The 22,496-nt window shown below is 38.7% G+C and overlaps 1 long non-coding RNA gene across 8 annotated transcripts in view; it reads left to right on the forward strand.

Annotated features, from left to right (window-relative positions):
• LOC147370026 (uncharacterized) overlaps positions 1 to 22,496 on the forward strand; it is a 253,950-nt gene that overhangs the window by 9,513 nt on the left and 221,941 nt on the right. The window contains exon 3 of one of the 8 annotated variants that reach the window (XR_015168320.1): positions 20,391 to 20,516. The exons of 6 other annotated variants lie outside the window; for them this stretch is intronic. This is a non-coding gene — a long non-coding RNA (uncharacterized LOC147370026). Of the gene's footprint in view, positions 1 to 9,424; positions 13,464 to 20,390; positions 20,517 to 22,496 lie in introns of those variants that run through there. One more of the 8 variants, XR_015168316.1, reaches the window with a different exon arrangement.

A 22,496-nucleotide genomic window follows, 5' to 3' on the forward strand; every position in this document is an offset into this window, starting at 1 on the left:
AGTTTTTTAAGGAATCTCCACACTGTTCTCCATAGTGGCTGTACTAGTTTGCATTCCCACCAACAGTGTAAGAGGGTTCCCTTTTCTCCACACCTTCTCCAGCATTTATTATTTGTAGACTTATGGATCGCAGCCATTCTGACTGGCGTGAAATGGTACCTCATAGTGGTTTTGATTTGCATTTCTCTGATAATGAGTGATGTTGAGCATCTTTTCATGTGTTTGTTAGCCATCTGTATGTCTTCTTTGGAGAAATGTCTATTTAGTTGTTTGGCCCATTTTTTGATTGGGTCATTTATTTTTCTGGAGTTGAGCTGTAGGAGTTGCTTGTATATTTTTGAGATTAGTTGTTTGTCAGTTGCTTCATTTGCTGCTATTTTCTCCCATTCTGAAGGCTGTCTTTTCACCTTGCTAATAGTTTCCTTTGATGTGCAGAAGCTTTTAAGGTTAATTAGGTCCCATTTGTTTAGTTTTGCTTTTATTTCCAATATTCTGGGAGGTGGGTCATAGAGGATCCTGCTGTGATGTATGTCAGAGAGTGTTTTTCCTATGTTCTCCTCTAGGAGTTTTATAGTTTCTGGTCTTACGTTGAGATCTTTAATCCATTTTGAGTTTATTTTTGTGTATGGTGTTAGAAAGTGTTCTAGTTTCATTCTTTTACAGGTGGTTGACCAGACTTCCCAGAACCACTTGTTAAAGAGATTGTCTTTAATCCATTGTATATTCTTGCCTCTTTTGTCAAAGATAAGGTGTCCATATGTGCGTGGATTTATCTCTGGGCTTTCTATTTTGTTCCATTGATCTATATTTCTGTCTTTGTGCCAGTACCATACTGTCTTGATAACTGTGGCTTTGTAGTAGAGCCTGAAGTCAGGTAGGTTGATTCCTCCAGTTCCATTCTTCTTTCTCAAGATCGCTTTGGCTATTCGAGGTTTTTTGTATTTCCATACAAATTGTGAAATTATTTGTTCTAGCTCTGTGAAGAATACTGTTGGTAGCTTGATAGGGATTGCATTGAATCTATAAATTGCTTTGGGTAGTATACTCATTTTCACTATATTGATTCTTCCAATCCATGAACATGGTATATTTCTCCATCTATTAGTGTCCTCTTTGATTTCTTTCACCAGTGTTTTATAGTTTTCTATATATAGGTCTGTAGTTTCTTTAGGTAGATATATTCCTAAGTATTTTATTCTTTCCGTTGCAATGGTGAATGGAATTGTTTCCTTTATTTCTCTTTCTGTTTTCTCATTATTAGTGTATAGGAATGCAAGGGATTTCTGTGTGTTGATTTTATATCCTGCAACTGTACTATAATCACTGATTAGTTCTAGTAATTTTCTGGTGGAGTCTTTAGGGTTTTTTGTGTAGAGGATCATGTCATCTGCAAATAGTGAGAGTTTTACTTCTTCTTTTCCAATTTGGATTCCTTTTATTTCTTTTTCTGCTCTGATTGCTGTGGCCAAAACTTCCAAAACTATGTTGAATAGTAATGGTGAAAGTGGGCACCCTTGTCTTGTTCCTGACTTTAGAGGAAATGCTTTCAATTTTTCACCATTGAGGATAATGTTTGCTGTGGGTTTGTCATATATAGCTTTTATTATGTTGAGGTATGTTCCTTCCATTCCTGCTTTCGGAGAGTTTTTATCATAAATGGGTGTTGAATTTTGTCAAAGGCTTTCTCTGCATCTATTGAGATAATCATAGGGTTTTTATTTTTCAATTTGTTAATGTGGTGTATTACATTGATAGATTTGCGGATATTGAAGAGTCCTTGCATCCCTGGGATAAAGCCCACTTGGTCATGGTGTATGATCTTTTTAATGTGTTGTTGGATTCTGATTGCTAGAATTTTGTTAAGGATTTTTGCATCTATGTTCATCAGTGATATTGGCCTGTAGTTTTCTTTTTTTGTGGGATCTTTGTCAGGTTTTGGTATTAGGGTGATGGTGGCCTCATAGAATGAGTTTGGAAGTTTACCTTCCTCTGCAATTTTCTGGAAGAGTTTGAGCAGGATAGGTGTTAGCTCTTCTCTAAATTTTTGGTAGAATTCAGCTGTGAAGCCGTCTGGACCGGGGCTTTTGTTTGTTGGAAGATTTTTGATTACAGTTTCAATTTCCGTGCTTGTGGTGGGTCTGTTAAGGGCTTCTATTTCTTCCTGGTCGAGTTTTGGAAAGTTGTACTTTTCTAAGAATTTGTCCATTTCTTCCCCGTTGTCCATTTTATTGGCATATAATTGTTGATAGTAGTCTCTTATGATCCTTTGTATTGCAGTGTTGTCTGTTGTGATCTCTCCATTTTCGTTTCTAATTTTATTGATTTGATTTTTCTCCCTTTGTTTCTTGATGAGTCTGGCTAATGGTTTGTCAATTTTATTTATCCTTTCAAAGAACCAGCTTTTGGTTTTGTTGATTTTTGCTATGGTCTCTTTTGTTTCTTTTGCATTTATTTCTACTCTAATTTTTAAGATTTCTTTCCTTCTACTAACCCTGGGGTTCTTCATTTCTTCCTTTTCTAGTTGCTTTAGGTGTAGAGTTAGGTTATTTATTTGACTTTTTTCTTGTTTCTTGAGGTGTGCCTGTATTGCTATGAACTTTCCCCTTAGGACTGCTTTTACCGTGTCCCACAGGTTTTGGGTTGTTGTGTTTTCATTTTCATTCATTTCTATGCAAATTTTGACTTCTTTCTTGATTTCTTCTGTGATTTGTTGGTTATTCAGCAGTGTGTTGTTAAGCCTCCATATGTTGGATTTTTTAATAGTTTTTCTCCTGTAGTTGAGATCTAATCTTACTGCATTGTGGTCAGAAAAGATGCTTGGAATGATTTCTTTTTTTTTGAATTTACCAAGGCTAGATTTATGGCCCAGGATGTGATCTATCCTGGAGAAGGCTCCATGTGCGCTTGAGAAAAAGGTGAAATTCATTGTTTTGGGATGAAATGTCCTATAGATATCAATTAGGTCTAACTGGTCTATTGTATCATTTAAAGTTTGTGTTTCCTTGTTAATTTTCTGTTTAGTTGATCTATCCATAGGTGTGAGTGGGGTATTAAAGTCTCCCACTATTATTGTGTTATTGTTAATGTCTCCTTTCATAGTTGTTAGCATTTGTCTTACATACTGCGGTGCTCCCGTGTTGGGTGCATATATATTTATAATTGTTATATTTTCTTCTTGGATTGATCCTTTGATCATTATGTAGTGACCATCTTTGTCTCTTTTCACAGCCTTTGTTTTAAAGTCTATTTTATCTGATATGAGTATTGCTACTCCTGCTTTCTTTTGGTCCCTATTTGCATGGAAAATCTTTTTCCAGCCCTTCACTTTCAGTCTGTATGTGTCCCCTGTTTTGAGGTGGGTCTCTTGTAGACAACATATGTAGGGGTCTTGTTTTTGTATCCATTCAGCCAGTCTTTGTCTTTTGGTTGGGGCATTCAACTCATTTACGTTTAAGGTAATTACAGATAAGTATGATCCCATTGCCATTTACTTTATTGTTTTGGGTTCGAATTTATACTCCGTTTTTGTGTTTCCTGTCTAGAGAATATCCTTTAGTATTTTTTGGAGAGCTGGTTTGGTGGTGCAGAATTCTCTCAGCTTTTGCTTGTCTGAAAAGCTTTTGATTTCTCCTTCATACTTGAATGAGATCCTTGCTGGGTACAATAATCTGGGCTGTAGGTTATTTTCTTTCATCACTTTAAGTATGTCTTGCCATTCCCTCCTGGCTTGAAGAGTTTCTATTGAAAGATCAGCTGTTATCCTTATGGGAATTCCCTTGTGTGTTATTTGTTGTTTTTCCCTTGCTGCTTTTAATATTTGTTCTTTGTGTTTGATCTTTGTTAATTTGATTAATATGTGTCTTGGGGTGTTTCACCTTGGGTTTATCCTGTTTTGGACTCTCTGGGTGTCTTGGACTTGGGTGATTATTTCCTTCCCCATTTTAGGGAAGTTTTCAACTATTATCTCTTCAAGTATTTTCTCATGGTCTTTCTTTTTGTCTTCTTCTTCTGGAACCCCTATGATTCGAATGTTGTAGTGTTTAATATTGTCCTGGAGGCCTCTGAGATTGTCCTCATTTCTTTTAATTCGTTTTTCTTTTATCCTCTCTGATTCATTTATTTCTACCATTCTATCTTCTAATTCACTAATCCTATCTTCTGCCTCTGTTATTCTACTATTTGTTGCCTCCAGAGTGTTTTTAATTTCATTTATTGCATTATTCATTATATATTGACTCTTTTTTATTTCTTCTAGGTCCTTGTTAAACCTTTCTTGCATCTTCTCAATCCTTGTCTCCAGGCTATTTATCTGTGATTCCATTTTGATTTCAAGATTTTGGATCAATTTCACTATCATTATTCGGAATTCTTTATCAGGTAGATTCCCTATCTCTTCCTCTTTTGTTTGGTTTGGTGGGCATTTATCCTGTTCCTTTATCTGCTGGGTATTCCTCTGTCTCTTCATCTTGTTTAAATTGCTGAGTTTTGGGTGTCCTTTCTGTATTCTGGCAGGCTGTGTAGTTCTCTTTATTGTGGCATTTCCTTGCTGTGTGTGGGTTTGTACAGGTGGCTTGTCAAGGTTTCCTGATTAGGGAAGCTTGTGTCGGTATTCTGGTGGGTGGAGCTGGATTTCTTCTCTCTGGAGTGCAATGAAATGTCCAGTAATGAGTTATGAGACGTCTGTGGTTTTGGGGTGACTTTGGGCAGCCTGTATCTTGAAGCTCAGGGCTGTGTTCCTTTGTTGCTGGAGAATTTGCTTGGTATGTCTTGCCTTGGAACTTGTTGGCCCTTGTGTGATGCGTGGTTTCAGTGTAGGTATGGAGGTGTTTGATGAGCTCCTGTCAATTAATGTTCCTTGGAGTCAGGAGTTCCCTGGAGTCAGGGTTTGGACTTAAGCCTCCTGCTTCCAGTTATCGGTCTTATTTTTACAGTAGTTTCAAAACTTCTCCTTCTATACAGCACCACTGATAAAACATCTACGTTAAAGATGAAAAGTTTCTCTACTGTGAGGGTCACTCAGAGAGGTTCACAGCGTTACATGGAGAAGAGAAGAGGGAGGAGGGAGTTAGAGGTGACCCAAATGAGATGAGGTGGAATCAATAGTGCAGAGAGTGGGCTAGCCAGTAGTCACTTCCTTATGTGCACTCCACAACTGGACCACTCAGATATGTTCATGGAGTTATACAGAGAAGAGAAGAAGGAGGAAGGAGACAGAGCTGGCCAGAAGGATAAAAGGGGGGAATGAAAAGGAGGGAGACAGATCCAGCCAGTAATCAGTTCCCTAAGTGTTCTCCACCATCTGGAACACAGAAATTCACAGAGTTGGGTAGAGTAGAGAGGGGTTAGGTAGGAGACACAGGCGACCTGGTGGAGAAAAAGGAGAGTCCAAAGGGAGAGAGAGCAGTCAAGCCAGTGATCTCGCTCCCTACTGAAAAATGGGTCCTGAAGATTGGGTTCTTAAAGGTACAAAATTGGTAACAAATACATAGAAGCAAAAATTCAAAATCTAGAGTAGATTTTGGAATTTCAAAAATACGATGTTAAAGAAAAGAAGGAAAAGAAAGAGGAAAAACGAACAAAGAAAAACAAACAAGGTTGCGAAAATTATAAAGAAAATACAGGTACAAAATTGATAACTAATACCAAAAAGCAAAAGTTAAAAATTGAGAGTAGAGTTTGGAATTTCAAAAATACAATGTTAAAAAAAAGGAAGAAGAAAAATAAAGAGAGAAAACAAACAAACAAACAAACAAAAACAAACAATGTCGCAAAAATTATAAAGAAAATACAGGTACAAAATTGTTATCAAATATCAAAAAGCATAAATTAAAAATCAAGAGTAGAGTTTGGAATTTCAGATATACAATGTTATATAAAAGAAGAAGAGAAAGAAACAGAGAAGAAAAAAAAAAGTCACAGAAATTATAAAAAAAACTATAGGTACAAAATGGATAACATATACCAAAAAGCTAAAATTAAAAATCTAGAGTAGAGTTTGGAATTTTAAAAATACAATGTTAAAGAAAAGAAGAAAAAAAAAAAAAACAAGGTCAAAAAATTATAAAATATATGTATATATGAAGTTTGCTGAAGAAGAAAAAAAATAGGGTCTTTTTTTTTTTTTTGCAAAGTAATAGGTTATAAAAGTGAAAATGAAAGGAACAATAGAGGACTTAAATTTTTTTTTTTTAATTAAAAAAAAAAGAATGATCGTAAAAATAGTAAAAATATATCTAGGACTTTCTCTGGTTTTGTGTGTGTATTGTGGATTCAGTTCATTTTTGCCTAGTTCCTTGGTCTGACTTATATTTCTCAAGATCTATAGGCCCCTTCCTATGTAGTCCGTAGTAACCATAGGGTTTTAATCTCCGAGGCGTTTCCCTCTGTTATAACTTTTTCTGTTTGCTGGTCTCCTCAGTGTCTGGTTTCTGCCCTGACACAAAGGGGACGGTGGAGGACACTTTTTTTTTTTAGGCTCACTTATTCAGTCGCGCTGTGGGGAGGGAGGGAGGGATGCTGCAAACAAATAACACTGGCGTGCGCTCGCAGTGCCTCAGCCACACTGGGTCTGCCCCAGCTCACGGCGCGTGTAGCCTCCCTGCCCACACTGCTCGGGCTCTAGATTGTTCCGCCGGGGACAATCCGAGGCTGGCCCTGGGTTGCATGCACCTCCCAGGTCCAAGCCGCTCAGGTTCAGGCACTCGGGTAGTCCTCAGAGGTGCAGGCTCAGTTGGGCCTGCGTTTTGTGCTCTTCCCAGGTCCGTGCAGCTCAGGTGATGAGGTGTTTGGTGAGCGCCAATGCTGCGACTTATCGGTTCCCCGCCACTCGGTTATCTGGATGTAAAACCGGCGCACCTTCTCAGGCAGATGTTGACCGTCCAGACCCCCAAGAAGTTTGTTAGCAAAGAAGCCTGCTTACAGTTTTATAGATAATGTCTCTCTGGGGCTGCGATTGCCCCCTTCCAGCTCTGGCTGCCTGTCACCGGAGGGGGATGGTCTGCTGCCGGCTATCTCTGTTCAGTCCTTTGTTCAATGCGCGGGCCTGGCAGTGTCTTAGGTTAGGGCTGGCTTTTCGTGTGGTAGATATCCCACAGTCTGGTTTGCTAGCCCAAATTATTTTGCTCAGATAGCGCTCAGGGTATTCAGGCCAGATTCTTACTCTAAGCGATGCAGCCCGCGCCGCGCCTCCCTGCCCAGCCCCTGCTTGCCAATGGCGTGTGCATGCGTCTGCACTGCTTCTCTGCTGGGGGAGTTACTGTAGGGCTTGCAGTGTGCGAGTTTTAATTGTTTATTTATTTTTTCTCCCTGTTAAGTTGCCCTCTGTGCTTCCAAAGCTCGGCACAGATTTGGCAGTGAGAAGGTTTCCTGGTGTTTGGAAACTTCTCTCTTTTTAAGACTCCCTTCCTGGGACGGAACTCCATCCCTCCCTCTTTTGTCTCTTTTTTTGTCTTTCATAGTTTTTCCTACCTCCTTTCGAAGAGTAGGGTTGCTTTTCTGGGTGCCTGATGTCCTCTGCCGGCATTCAGAAGTTGTTTTGTGGAATTTGCTCTACGTTGAAATGCTCTTTTGATGAATTTGTGGGGGAGAAAGTGTTCTCCCCATCCTACTCCTCTGCCATCTTGGCTCCTTCCGCTCACTGATCTTCTTAATGGAAGCTTTCAGTTGATGCATCAATAAAGGTAAGCTCTGTCTCAAATGATTTTTTTTTTTCTCTAATTTTATTTTATTTTTAAACTTTACATAATTGTATTAGTTTTGCCAAATATCAAAATGAATCCGCCACAGATATACATGTGTTCCCCATCCCGAACCCTCCTCCCTCCTCCCTCCCCATACCATCCCTCTGGGCCGTCCCAGTGCACCAGCCCCAAGCATCCAGCATCATGCATCGAACCTGGACTGGCAACTCGTTTCCTACATGATATTTTACATGTTTCATTGCCATTCTCCCAAATCTTCCCACCCTCTCCCTCTGCAACAGAGTCCATAAGACTGTTCTATACATCAGTGTCTCTTTTGCTGTCTCGTACACTGGGTTATTGTTACCATCTTTCTAAATTCCATATATATGCGTTAGTATACTGTATTTATGTTTTTCCTTCTGGCTTACTTCACTCTGTATAATAGGCTCCAGTTTCATCCACCTCATTAGAACTGATTCAAATGTATTCTTTTTAATGGCTGAGTAATACTCCATTGTGTATATGTACCACAGCTTTCTTATCCATTCATCTGCTGATGGACATCTAGGTTGCTTCCATGTCTTGGCTATTATAAACAGTGCTGTGATGAACATTGGGGTACACGTGTCTCTTTCCCTTCTGGTTTCCTCAGTGTGTATGCCCAGCAGTGGGATTGCTGGATCATAAGGCAGTTCTATTTCCAGTTTTTTAAGGAATCTCCACACTGTTCTCCATAGTGGCTGTACTAGTTTGCATTCCCACCAACAGTGTAAAAGGGTTCCCTTTTCTCCACACCCTCTCCAGCATTTATTATTTGTAGACTTTTGGATCGCAGCCATTCTGACTGGTGTGAAATGGTACCTCATAGTGGTTTTGATTTGCATTTCTCTGATAATGAGTGATGTTGAGCATCTTTTCATGTGTTTGTTAGCCATCTGTATGTCTTTTTTGGAGAAATGTCTATTTAGTTCTTTGGCCCATTTTTTGATTGGGTCGTTTATTTTTCTGGAGTTGAGCTGTAGGAGTTGCTTGTATATTTTTGAGATTAGTTGTTTGTCGGTTGCTTCATTTGCTATTATTTTCTCCCATTCTGAAGGCTGTCTTTTCACCTTGCTAATAGTTTCCTTTGATGTGCAGAAGCTTTTAAGGTTAATTAGGTCCCATTTGTTTATTTTTGCTTTTATTTCCAATATTCTGGGAGGTGGGTCATAGAGGATCCTGCTGTGATGTATGTCGGAGAGTGTTTTGCCTATGTTCTCCTCTAGGAGTTTTATAGTTTCTGGTCTTACGTTTAGATCCATGTGTTATCTTTGCCTTTCCTGTCTTAACCTAGAGGAAATGTGTTAAGAATTTTATATATATATATATATTTTAAAATTTTAATTGGAGGCTAATTACTTTACAATATTGTATTGGTTTTGCCATACATCAACATGAATTTGCCATGGGTGTACACATAATAACGTGATTACTTTGATAGGTACTACTCTAGGAAAATCTTTTTTATTACATTTTGTAATGATTATATGACATGCATAGCTTTTCTAAGCATGAAAAGCATAGTGTTATTTTAGCATATTTAATTATTTGAACTCCCCAGATTGACATTACTGTAAAATGCTGTGAATTCAGTGATTTCCTATTTCTCCTCATGTTCCCAGCCTTGTGAATATGACTGCCTTATCTGACATGTGTACATCAAGTTTGTATATTGTCACCCTGCTTATGTAACTTATTTGCAGAGTACATCATGAGAAATGCTAGACTGGATGAAGCACAAGCTGGAATCAAGATTGCCAGGAGAAATGTCAATAATCTCAGATATGCAGATAACATCACCCTTATGGCAGAAAGTGAAGAGGAACTAAAAAGCCTCTTGATGAAAGTGAAAGAGGAGAGTGAAAAAGTTGGCTTAAAGCTCAACATTCAGAAAACTAAGATCATGGCATCCAGTCTCATCACTTCATGGCAAATAGATGGGGAAACAGTGACAGACTTTATTTTTGGGGGTCCAAAATCATTGCAGATGGTGATTGCAGCCATGAAATTAAAAGACATTTGCTCCTTGGAAGAAAAGTTATGATGAACCTAGACAGCATATTATAAAAGCAGAGACATTACTTTGCCAACAAAGGTCCATCTAGTCACAGCTATGATTTTTCCAGTGGTCATGTAAGGACGTGAGAGTTGGACTATAAAGAAAGCTGAGCACCAAAAATGGATGCTTTTGAACCCTGGTGTTGGAGAAGACTCTTGAGAGTCCCTTGGACAGCAAGGAGATCCAACCAGTCCATCCTAAAGGAAATCAGTCCTGAATATACATTGGATGGATTGATGCTGAAACTGAAACTCCAATACTTTGGCCACCTGATGCAAGGAGCAGACTCATTTGAAAACACCCTGATGCTGGGAAAGATTGAAGGTGGGAGGAGAAGCAGATAACAGAGGATGCTATGGTTGGATGGCATCACTGATGCAATGGACATGAATTTGAGTAAGCTCTGGGGGTTGGTGATGGACAGGGAAGACTGGAGTGCTGCGGTCCATGGGGTCACAAAGAGTTGGACACGATTGAGCGACTGAAGTCAACTGAACCGAACCTGACATGACTCTGTACGACATTTTTTTTTTTTCTTTTTTACATAGCTTCTCTATGCAATTCCCTGAAGTTTTAGGAGAGACAAACCCTACTCAAATTGGATTTTGAGAAACTGGGAATTTGTCAGCAATATAATCTGAAATTCTGGGTCCACATTCTCAGTTAATACTATGAAGAATCTATCTCTATCTCTTGGTCAGGTGACTTGGTTTGCCTGGGATAGTCCAGATCCATTTTGTCCTTCTGGAGGCCAGTTTTAGCAGCTCTCCTGGACAAAAGTGTTTTCCTCCGGATGATGATTTTTGTGGTCACCCTACTGGTCCCTGAATTGGTCTTGTACATATTTCACCTGTGGCTGTGAGATGGGCTGCAGCCATTCTAGTCTGGATTTGTAGTGGCTCATGGCAGCTTAGTCATCATGGTAGAAATCCTTCTAGTAAGTGGGTCACCTGACCTTAGTCAATTATTTTGGCCAGATGAATGGAGTGTGCTCACTAGGAGATCTCAGTTCCTGATGAAGGTGGTGGCAGGGAGATGGTTTTAGCTGTACCAAAACCATAAAGACTGAGACGTTTCCTCAAAGCAAAATTTCCTGCAAAGTGCTATTTCTAGAAGGGTGGAATGGACACCTGGTAAGCAAAAATTATGTTTTTTGAAAAAAAAAATTGTCTTCCCACTGTCAACTGGAATTCCCAAAGACATTATCTTTTCTTTTTTCCACCATAGTAACTTTTTACCTATTTCTCCTCCTCTCCAGAGACTGTTTCCTTTTGTGTTACTGACCCTCGTGTGTTGTCTTCCTTAAGACGCCACCCCATCAGTGTCTGTCTCTACCATCATTTATCTTATCTATCTCCATCTTTCTACCACTAGTCACTTTCTTGTGATGTAAATACATAGTCAACATTTTATATTAAAAATCCCCTGGATTTAATGTCACATTTCTGCAATTATTGTGGTTTCCTCCCTCAACTAATGTGTAATTCATGTATTTCCATTTACATCTGTCACCTTCCAACACATTTTGATTGGCTCTCTATAAGGTCTTTTTGCTCTCTATAAGGTCATTAATAAACTTCTTCTTTGCTCTCTATAAGGTCGTTAATAAACTTCTTGAAAAATTGAGTCATGAACTTGGCATCATGGATTACTTCTCTACCATGAAGCCTGTCTTTCTTTCCATTTTCCTTTATCTTTGTTCATTCCATTTCTTTGTCCTGGGTGGGCTCGCTCCTCTACTTCTTCAATTTGGGTCTTGGTCCGTTTTCTTTCTTACCTACATTTCATGCTGACTTTCATTAGCTTCACTTATTCTGATATTTTTAGCTTTCATTTACATAGTATTTCCAAATTTATAAGCCTAGTCCAAAACTTCCTCAGAGCCTCATATTAATATATTTGAACTGCTTGCTGGAGATCTCCACCACAATATACTTTTGACATCTTGAATCATCATTTTCAGGATGAATTTACTATCTTGCCTCCTAGGTTAACTTCTCCTGAGTCCTTATTGTCGTATCTTCTTACCTTATTGTCTACTTTGTTACTCACCTGTGAAACTTGGAATATTTGCTTAGTCAAGAAGATTGACTTTTTACTTGTGTGTGTGTTTCTTTCAAATATTCCTTGTCTACTAATAATTCCTACTGTTATACCTTTATCTTAGGATTTCAACTCTTGCTATGCTATTTCAGTTATCTTTTCTTTGGGATCTCTGTTCTCAATTTTGTTTACTTCAAATCCATCTTCCATGATGGTGAATATCATTTAAGACCCATCCTAAACCCGCACTGCTCCTGCTTTGAACACTTCAAGAGCTCCTCACTGTCTTCCGTGAATAATCCCAGTTCAGTTCAATTCAGTTCAGTCACTCAGTCATGTCCGACCCTTTATGACCTCATGGATTGCAGTATGCCAGGCTTCCCTGACCTTCACTATCTCCCAGAGCTTACTTAAACTCATGTCCATCAAGTCAGTGATGCCATCCAACTATCTCATCCTCTGTCATCCTCTTATCTTCCTGCCTTCAATCTTTCCCAGCATCAGGGTCTTTTCAAATGAGTCAGTTCTTCGCATCAAGTGGCCAAAGTATTGGAGTTCCCAAGGCTAGGCTTTATCTGGTCTGAATACACACCATTTTTTTTTTTTCATTTTGCTTTTTAACTTGCTTATCCATTTATATTACATGAAAAACATGGGCAATAAGGAGAATTGAAAGATAAAGGCATTACCTGGATAGGATGGGAGTTGAGGGCAAGTAGTTTCCCAGTTGGTTTTTTGTAATTATTCACAGATAGTCTTTCACAATTTATTTGATTCAAGAAAAAAAAAAAAAAAAGGATTGGGACACAAACATCAGGTAAGGTTTTAAAGAGGAGTTGAGAGGGCATTTAGAAATAAAGCACTATTGTAGTCAGAGCTCAGAGAAGAGAGTATCATCCTTCACTTTCCAGGAAAGAAGGTAAGGAGGTAATATGGTCCATGGGCAAAATTAGTGGGAGTTTAAGAAGTTGGCTATCTAGATTTTATAGGATATTTTAAGAGTTATCCCTTAGCTCATGCCAATTTCAACTTACTAATTTTTTTTTTTTTTCAACTTACTAATTTTGCAGTAAAAGAAGTCAAGGAGCAAATATCTGTGCAGGTTCCTGGATTTCTCCTTTCTCTTCTAGCGTTGCTAAGAGGACCTGTAAGGAGGCAGATGAGTCAGTGCTTTTCATGCTGCTGTGTTCGCTTCTCTGTAGGGTTTTCTCCTTGACTAACGGCTGCCCTAAGTTGTTTTCATGTTGATGAATTGATTCACAGTAATAAGACTCTGAAGAGATGGATTTGTAAACCAAAGTCTGGCTTATTTATAAAGCAAGATCCACCTAGGGCTATTTATAACTAGAACCAGCTGTCTTCTCAGGACACCAATCTTTTGACAGCAATATATGTGGGAAACTCAATTTGTTAATAATTGATGGCTTTGAGAAGCATAGACTCGGCCAGAGCAAGGGAAGTGGATGGATTTAAGGAACATTTCCTTTAAGTTGAGATAGAGCCTGAAGGAATTATACCTCTAGACAATAAGGGTAGATGCAACAGGTAATCAGTGCCTGTCATTCACAGGCAGTGTCTCTACTCTCCAGGCCAGTTCCTCATAGACACTGGTAAAGTTCTTATTCTCTCTCTTCCCAGCATTTCTGTTGAGAAATAAGAGTCCATTAAGGTCATATTTTCACCCCCAGGACTGATCAAATACTACTTCAATATTGGGAAGTAGATAAAATTGTCTAAATGCATTTCACATAATTTTTCCTAGTCCCTTTATTTTTACTTAACTTTTAAATAAATCCCTTTTCTCAAGTGCTGCTACTGCTGCTGCTAAGTCACTTTAGTCATGTCAGACTCTATGTGATCCCATAGACAGCAGCCCACCAGGCTCCCCTGTTCCTGGGATTCTCCAGGCAAGAACACTAGAGTGGGTTGCCATTTCCTTCTCCAATGCATGACAGGGAAAAGTGAAAGTGAAGTCGCTCAGTCGTGTCCGACTCCTAGTGACCCCATGGACTGTAGCCCACCAGGCTCCTCCATCCATGGGATTTTCCAGGTAAGAGTACTGGAGTGGGGTACCATTGCCTTCTCCGAGTGACCTGCTGTTATTTGCTATTTCCCTCTCCTAGTTTTTGTATTTTAAATCAAGGCCATAAATCAAAATCAAAATCAGCTTAAACAGATGATGAATTGCTGACGATGGAATATAATGCATATCAGGGAAGATAAAAACCGTGCAAACATGTCCAACTTTTACTTTGAACTAATTGGGAGATTTGGAACAAAATGAAATAAGAGTTTGGGAGAACTTTATGGAAAAATTGGGGATGCTTCTTGGGTTAAGGTTAGGGAGTTGTTAAGGTAGGGGAAGGAAGAGTGAGTGGAAGTAAGAACAGTGTGGAAGTGGATAAGGGACAGAAAGAAGAAGCAAGACGGGGCTGGAGTAAGGTACCAGGTCATAGTACAGCGCAAAGCAAAGTGTCAGAGGTACACGGTCCAGTGAAAGGAGAGCCTTAAGCGCAAAGCAGAGACTATGGACTGTGACTGACTTTGAGTGAGAATGACAGCTTCTGGCATGCTTTAGGAATAGTGGTTTGATAGTAATATGTTGAAGGAATTTGGGAAACAGGGACAGTTGGGAAGAACAATCAGATTGTTGATCTACCTAAGGTATGGTCTAATTTGGATCTGAGCTATAAGAATGGAAGGAAATGGGCAATTCAGATATTTTGCAATAAGCATCAAGACTTAAGTTACATATTATATGCAAGGGGTGTAGATATTAGAATAAAGATTAAAGATTTTAAAATGTGCAGTTTGAAAATGCCAAGAGGAGCTGATCTTGGGATCTGGTGTGTTTCCATAGCTGGCAAGACATAGAAGAGAAGGGATCAAGTGGGCAACTAGAAATATGAAATCAAGGTACAAAAGGTTAAGTCTGGGGATGTATTTGGGAATTACATGCATAGAGAATTACATTAGGGAATGAGAGGCCATCTCAATGGTGAGGTGGGAAGAAGGACATCATCATAGACTTTAGATAGATGTTGAAGACAAGGTGCTTTAGACAAAAGGACTAAAGAAATAAAACACTTATTGAGCATTTTCTATATGAATGTCCTACTCTAAGCATATCAATTGTATTAGTTCATTTAATCCACATTATGGGAAAGCAAAGTGAAGCACTAAGAAATGAGTGCAGTCTTGAAAACCAAGAGATTTGAAGTTTGATATTTTTACTAAATGCTACAGAAAAGTGAAAATAGATGGAGAAAGTTCATTGTTGTATTTGAGGTAATAGTTTCATGAATATCAGTACAAAAAAACAAATTTCTTAGAAATAAATGGGAAATATCTAGAAGCAATGTAAAGAGGACCTCTATATGATGAGTCTGGCATTGAATAGAAGAATAAAAACAGGATGAGGGTCAAACTATGAGTTTCTTGAACAGAAGATGTTTAAATATAGTTAAAGGGAGATGAGTAAAAATACAAAAATACATAATATTGCAGATTAATGAAGGGAGGGAGCTCTCATGAAAGCAGCATCCTGGGAAATAGGAAAACAAATGAAGTCCAGAGTACACGTGGAAGCATTAACTGCAGGAGGAGAAGATGTGTTCTTGGTTAGTTTTATGAGCTGATGGTGTAAGGAAACCTGGTAATTAGATAATTCTGTGACAACTAATGACATGAAGAGCTCTCAAAAGGGCTTGCTTAAATTGTCTTCTAGTAGAAATGAAAGAGGAGAGTGAAAAAGTGGGCTTAAAACTCAACATTCAGAAAACTAAGATCGTGGCATCTGGTCCCATCATTTCATGGCAAATAAATGGGGAAACAATGGAAACAATGAGAGACTTTATTTTTTGGGGGTTCAAAATCATGGCAGATGATGATTGCAGCCATGAAATTAAAAGATGCTTGCTCCTTGGAAGGAAAGTTATGACCAACCTAGACAGCATGTTAAAAAGCAGAGACATTACTTTTCCAACAAAGGACCGTCTAGTCAAAGTTATGGTTTTTCCAGTGGTCATGTATGGATGTAAGAATTGGACTATAAAGAAAGCTGAGCGCTGAAGAATTGATGCTTTTGAAGTGTGGTGTTGGAGGAGACTCTCGAGAGTCCCTTGGACTGCAAGGATATCCAACCAGTCCATCCTAAAGGAAATCAGTCCTGAATATTCATTGAAAGGATTGATGCTGAAACTGAAACTCCAATACTTTGGCCACGTGATGCGAGGACCAGACTCATTTGAAAAGACCCTGATGCTGGGAAAGACTGAAGATAGGAGGAGAAGGGGATGACAGAGGATGAGATGTTTGGTTGGCATCACCAGCTCAATGGACTTGAGTCTGAGTAAACTCCGGGAGTTGGTGATGGAAAAGGAGGCCTGGCGTGCTGCAGTCCATGGGGTTGCAAAGAGTTGGACACGACTGATTGATTGGACTGAACTGAACTGAGGAAACACAACCAGACAGTACTGGGAACTAAATAAAAAATATTAAGGAGTAAAAGGAGAAGATGAGGCAAAAGAAGGAAACTAATGTTCATTGAGAATCCACTTTGTGCCAGGTGCTGTGACAAGAGCTCTGACAGATTGGGCACTGTGAGTCTTTAACGCATATGTTTTGCAAAATTGCATGTCTTCCTTCAGTCTTTATTATTTTGCCTGGGACAATTTGTCCTCTCCTCTCCTCCTCCCATATTTTTATTTCCTGTTGACTTCAGCTTGACTTATTTTCCTCTGTAAGAAGAATTCCGCTCAGGGTGAATTCCAATTTGGATGTTCTATGTGTAAACATAATCTCATATACAGCAATTTCCTTGTATTTGAAATTTGCATAAATATTCACACTTTGGGGGTTCTCCATCATCCGTTGAGTAGAAGTCTTCAATCTCCGTAATGCATGCTTTAAATTACTTATGTCTGTTGAAATGTTCATGTTTTATGGAGAAGTAGAAGAGTTCTTATTCTCAGGCAGACTAAAAGAATTATGCTCTCTGGAATAAGAAAGAAATAATATTAAGTTTATTATGTACTTGACAGAATTTTACCTGGTGTCTTTATCATCTTGAAAATGATAGAATATCCAAGAGCTTTTTGATAAAATAACACTAGGCTATCAATATGCAGTAGACTATTGTTATGTAGTTATATTCATATTTGTTTTCTGTCTTTCACCCTTTTTAGCTGACCATTGAGCACTGGGAGCTTCCCATATATTTGAGCATTAACTGCTTAAGCTGCCTTGGAAGTAGGCAGATCAATGGTAGGGAGACTGGTTTTCGGATAATCAATGAAAGGGTTTTTAATGCTCAATGATAATTATGTTTGGCTATTTTTGTCTCCTCTGAGCCCTGGCAAGCAAGTATTGAGGGTAAATTTCTAGCCTTAGTTTCCCCTAACATTTCTCCCAGTGATGGCTCTGTTAATAGTCCTTAACAGCAATTAAACATATCTGGTTTTGGCCATAGGGTTATCAGAAAAGTGTGAGTTAATATAAATACAGTAAGAACTATCAGCTAACAGTGTGCCCCTTACTGCTGTTAGATTAGCAGCAACATGTTTCTTTGGCCAGGCCTAGGATTTTAAAAAGTTACTCTGTATATAGACTCCTCCATTAAAGAATCACAAATCTAGACTCCTCCATTAAAGATTCCTGTTCAGTATATCTTAGAACCTTTGAATACGTGTATTTTGAAGAATCTTCCTTGCGGATCTTGAAGTATTACAATTATTCAAGTGAAATTTTATTTTGCACAATTCAGAATTATGGGACATTTTATAAACTTTTGGGTAGTGTTTGTCATCTTCTAGTCATGATAAATTTCTTAGACAATTGTTAACTTAATGTAAAACACTTTCTAATTGTATCAGTATTACTGTTTGTGTTACTTTTTGGAGTTTACTCACTGAGACTTTTTAAATTCTCATCCAGAACAGTAAAAAAAAAAAAAAAAAAAAACTTTATAAAATGAAAAATAAAACAGTTGCGATAGAAGATAAGCTGAGGTGCTATAATAAAGAAAAACAAAAGTAGCGACCCAAACATGGTAGAAACTTATTTCTTTCCTATATAAAAGGTAAGAAACCAGCTGATGCATGTAAATGATTATGATCTAGCAGGACATTTGAGGACCAGGCTTCCTTTGTCTGATCCATCCACCATTTTTCAGGATGTTTTCCTTTGTCTGTATGGACAGAGCTGTGTCACCAGCATCATACCTGCATTAAAGGCAATAGGAGAGGGAAAGAGAGGTTGGGCAATTTCTAACAAGAATGTGATCTGGAAGTCACAGTCATCACTGATGCCCATCTTCTAATGGCCTAAGAAACCACACCAAAAAGAGTGATGGCTGCTAGGAAGCACATGGTAGTCTCTTTCAAAACACAGAGGCAAATTAATAACCCATGGACCAGAAACTTTGAAGAAGTGAGAAGATATAAAATCATTAGGGGGAATGTAAGCCATTTGTAAACTGGAGAAATGGGAGGCCAGTGTTAACATATAGTGTGTTTTGTTTTGTTTTGTTTTGTTTTTTTCTGGCTTGTGGGAAAAAGTAATACTGAAAAATAAACCACTTTACAATCCTTGCCGGTCCATTTACAGAAGATGCCTTAGCGCTTAGCATTCACAACCTCATTTTTTTTTTCCTCCCGACAATGGGCTGGAGACTCTGCTTTGATTGTGCTTTGAATCCGTCTGAATTATAATAACTGGAAAGTATTTTCAGCCTTGTTCAATTCCTGAGAAAGGCAGAGTGACTATTTTGACAGTTTAAGTTTAAAAAGCCAGTAAAAATTTCCCATAAAGCAATCCCTACAGTTAAAACAGTTTATCACTTTGCATAAAGGAGCCAAGATTAAGTCTATAAGGAATTTTGAAAGCATTTCCTTTAAAGTTAGGGAATAAAAACACAAGTATAATTCAATAACTTGCATCTTAACCTGTTTTCTTTCTCTTGCAATAGGGCTGTCCTCACTTAGCTTTTACTGTGTAGTTGTTGAGAATGTTCCAGGCTTCTCTGGCTTAGAACACATATAAACCTTGATAGACCATAGTGTGTTTTATAGTCATTCTTGTGGTATATTAGCCTTAATGGCTACAATAGTTCTTCTTTCACTTTTCGCCACTATGAACATATGCATGCCCTTATGACTTTATTTTGGAGAAGGCAATGGCACCTCACTCCAGTACTCTTGCCTGGAAAGTCCCATGGACAGAGGAGCCTGGTGGGCTGCAGTCCATGGGGTCGCTAAGAGTCGGACACGACTGAGCGACTTCACTTTCACTTTTCACTCTCATGCATTGGAGAAGGAAATGGCAACCCACTTCAGTGTTCTTGCCTGGAGAATCCCAGGGATGGGGGAGCCTGGTGGGCTGCCATCTATGGGGTCGCACAAAGTTGGACATGACTGAAGCTACTTAGCAGCAGCAGCATGACTCTATTTAAGGGTCTTAACATTCATAGCAATATCACTGATAAAAAGACATCTTTTAGTTTGCATAAAAGTACTGATTCTTGGTGTTTGGAGTCACTAGTTGACAATGAAGCCAGCTAGTTGTCAATCTGATATATAAGTCTCGTATGTCTTGCTACATGCTTAGAATTCTTGGCTATAACCTGTATTTTCCCCTTTATTATAACCAATTTACTTCTAATAGTGAAGATGGAAAAAGACAACTCTTCATCCTAAGAGCCCTGAGCAGATGTTTGTAGCAAACTTGAGAACAAGACTCCTTGATACCTGGCTGATCTCCTTATTTCAGTATGTACAACTCATTTAATTACAGTACTAGACAAGACACAGCACAACTCACAAAGATGGATAACTTGATTACATTCTATAATTTTCTTGACTTGAGTGTTGGCAAAGGCAAGGCATTAGGCTCACTGTCTGAGGCATCAAATGTCATAGTGATAATGGGGTTTGGGACCACGTGTTTCCTTTGGTGACAGGCTGCCACATGCTGTTCGGTGGTTTTAGCCTGGCACTTGGAAGAGATGAGAGAAGGTTGCAAAGAGGTGAGAAGTATATGAATCAGTTCCTGGGGTGCCCTGGGGCTCAGGAGAAAATGACTTGAAACAATTCCAGCTCTAGCTTTTTTCGTTCGATCAATTCCCAGCTGGGCTGTGACAGAAGGCAGATGATAAGAAAAGAGAGGAGAGCAATAAAGTGCAGCCACTTTTATAAAAGAAGAAGTTTTCCAGAGGAAAAAGTGAAAAGGAAGTAAAGGACTGCAGGGTAGGAGGGGAGAAACAGAGCTTGCTTGCAGGAGGGGAGAGGGCAGTAAAACCTCTCTTCTAGCATCGGTAGTAACAGCTGTGAAGAAGCTGAGACAGGTAATTATGTCCAGTGGAAAAGGGTTTCATCATAACCATACACTCACTATATTACGTAATGTGTGCATGCTCAGTCATGTCCGACTCTTTGTGACCCCTTGGACTGTAGCCCACCAGGCTCCTCCGTCCATGGGATTCTCCAGGCAAGAATACTGGAGTGGGTTGCCATTCCCTTCTCTGGGGGATCTTTCTGACCCAGGGATTGAACCCACATCTACCTTGGTAGGTGGATTCTTTACCACTGCGCCACCTGGGAAGACTCAGTGACAACGAAGAACTGCCTTGGTCAGTTGAAAATGAAGACAAGACCTTCCCAACTGCCATGCAAGCTTAATACAGTCATTGAAAAGGCGGGATGATTTCTACAGGAAACAAAGCAAGTGGGAACCCCCCTGGGGCTCCTCAGTCTTAAAAATGAGAAAACATCATTTTTATATCATTTAATTCTTATGTTAGGTGTATTTTTAATAACGGTTTCATGGATGCAGTATAGAGCACCAGCTTGATTTTACGTGTTTTGAGGGCAAAGCTGGAGTGCTTCTGCATTTGCCATAAGCTAAAACTTTGCTGGACACATGGAGGCACATGTGTACTTGTAACTGGTAAGACCAAAGTGTAGAAATTCAGGAAGTTGTAGCATGACTAATGTACACTGTGCTTCTGTCATTCTGTGACTTTTAAAAAAATGATCTTTGGAAAAATGGGATACATGTTAAAGTTCAGAGTAACCAATAATAACACTTAAAAGGACACTAAGTTAAAGCATATTTAAAAAGAATTAAGGCAGTATTTGAAGAATATCCTTTAGTTCACTTCAGTTGGTCAGTCGTGTCTGACTCTTTGTGACCCCATGAATCGCAGCACCCCAGGCCTCCCTGTCCATCACCAACTCCAATGGACCAATAAAGGAAACAGGAATATTTTCATCTTTTTTTTTTTTTCCCCTTTCTGGAAAGGTGATTTTTCCAGTATGCTCTTGGTAAGTCAGAATGTTAGGGACATACCTGAAATTTCTAGGTTTCTTGGGGGAAAGCAACTGATAAGTGGTGTTTTGCTCTGAATTTTGGTAGCACAAAGGAATGACCCCAGCTTACAGAAGACAGAGAAGGAAACCGAGTAGAAGATTCATGTTCAAATAAGTGTGGCCTTACTGCCGCCTGACCAGGAATATTTCAGTTTTGTAGTAGTTTTAATGATGGCAGAATCCAGGTTATGTTACAGGATTTAAGAAAGTAGCTATATCACTGCTTACTTTCTTTATATTAAAATACTAAATATACTTCAAAGTTCTCAAAGTCTTTGCTGGAAACATAGGAAAGGCTTCCAAGCCACAGAATTGTAGTGTGGTAACTTGATTCTTTGTTTGATCCCATCCCATCCAAAGACTTAAGAAATGTGTGGTCCTCAGCACAAGGCGTGTGTGTTCAGTAACTACTCTGTTTTGTTGACTAGGTGTGATGCAGTCACCTACACAATATACTTTGCACCTGGAACACAGGTTTTTTTTTTTTTTTTAAAGTTACAAGGCTGTTAGCATTCTATCGCTGTGTTTATCCTGTGTTCTTTACTAATACAGTAAATAAAGAACATTTTCCACATCTATGAGCCCCGCCCCCAAGGAACCAGAGTATGGATTAAAACTGAGGCACAACCTACTAGTGGGTATATGTATACCTCTATTTAATTTGTACTGAGAAATACTTCAGTGCTTGAACTTACTGTCCAGTGATTATTTTCTTGACTATTACTGTAATTTTGAAAGAATGTGTTTATTGCTAAGGAAAACAGACATTTAGGAGCTTAAGACTCTGAAGAATTAGAAATGGAGGTAATTGAGAAATTAAACTTTTATTTTAAAAGCATACACTTTGTCCCATAAAAACTGAGCTTAGTTAATTCCTTCAGCATTAAGAAGATTGCCAACAAAATAGTTTTGCTGATAATTTTTCAGATTCTGAAATTTTATCTATGTGTTTCATCTTTATTAATCTCCAAAGAGATTTACTATTGGGCTGGCTTAAGCTCTGCAAATATGGTAAAGTGATAATGTTAATATAATGCAAATCCCCAAGGACCCAATGATGACAGATAAATGTCAGTTTTGTGCTAGATAAAAGAAGAAAAATCTAGTAAAACCATTATTGGGAGGAAATTGCACATTTTTTCCAAGGTAAGAGGCTGATTTTTAAAAATGTTTTCTGTGGCTCTAATACTGAAATGTTTGTGAATAACACAGTACCTTATGTATTTAGGTTTGACACAGACTTTTTTTTAACCTTGAAACTTTTCATCTTCTTTACAAAGTCCATTTACTTAATCTGTTACACAAATA

Source organism: Bos grunniens, chromosome 7 (genome assembly GCF_055505025.1).
Source record: "Bos grunniens cultivar Pamir isolate PY7600 chromosome 7, Bosgru_T2T1.0, whole genome shotgun sequence".
Taxonomy (NCBI): Eukaryota; Metazoa; Chordata; class Mammalia; order Artiodactyla; family Bovidae; genus Bos; species Bos grunniens.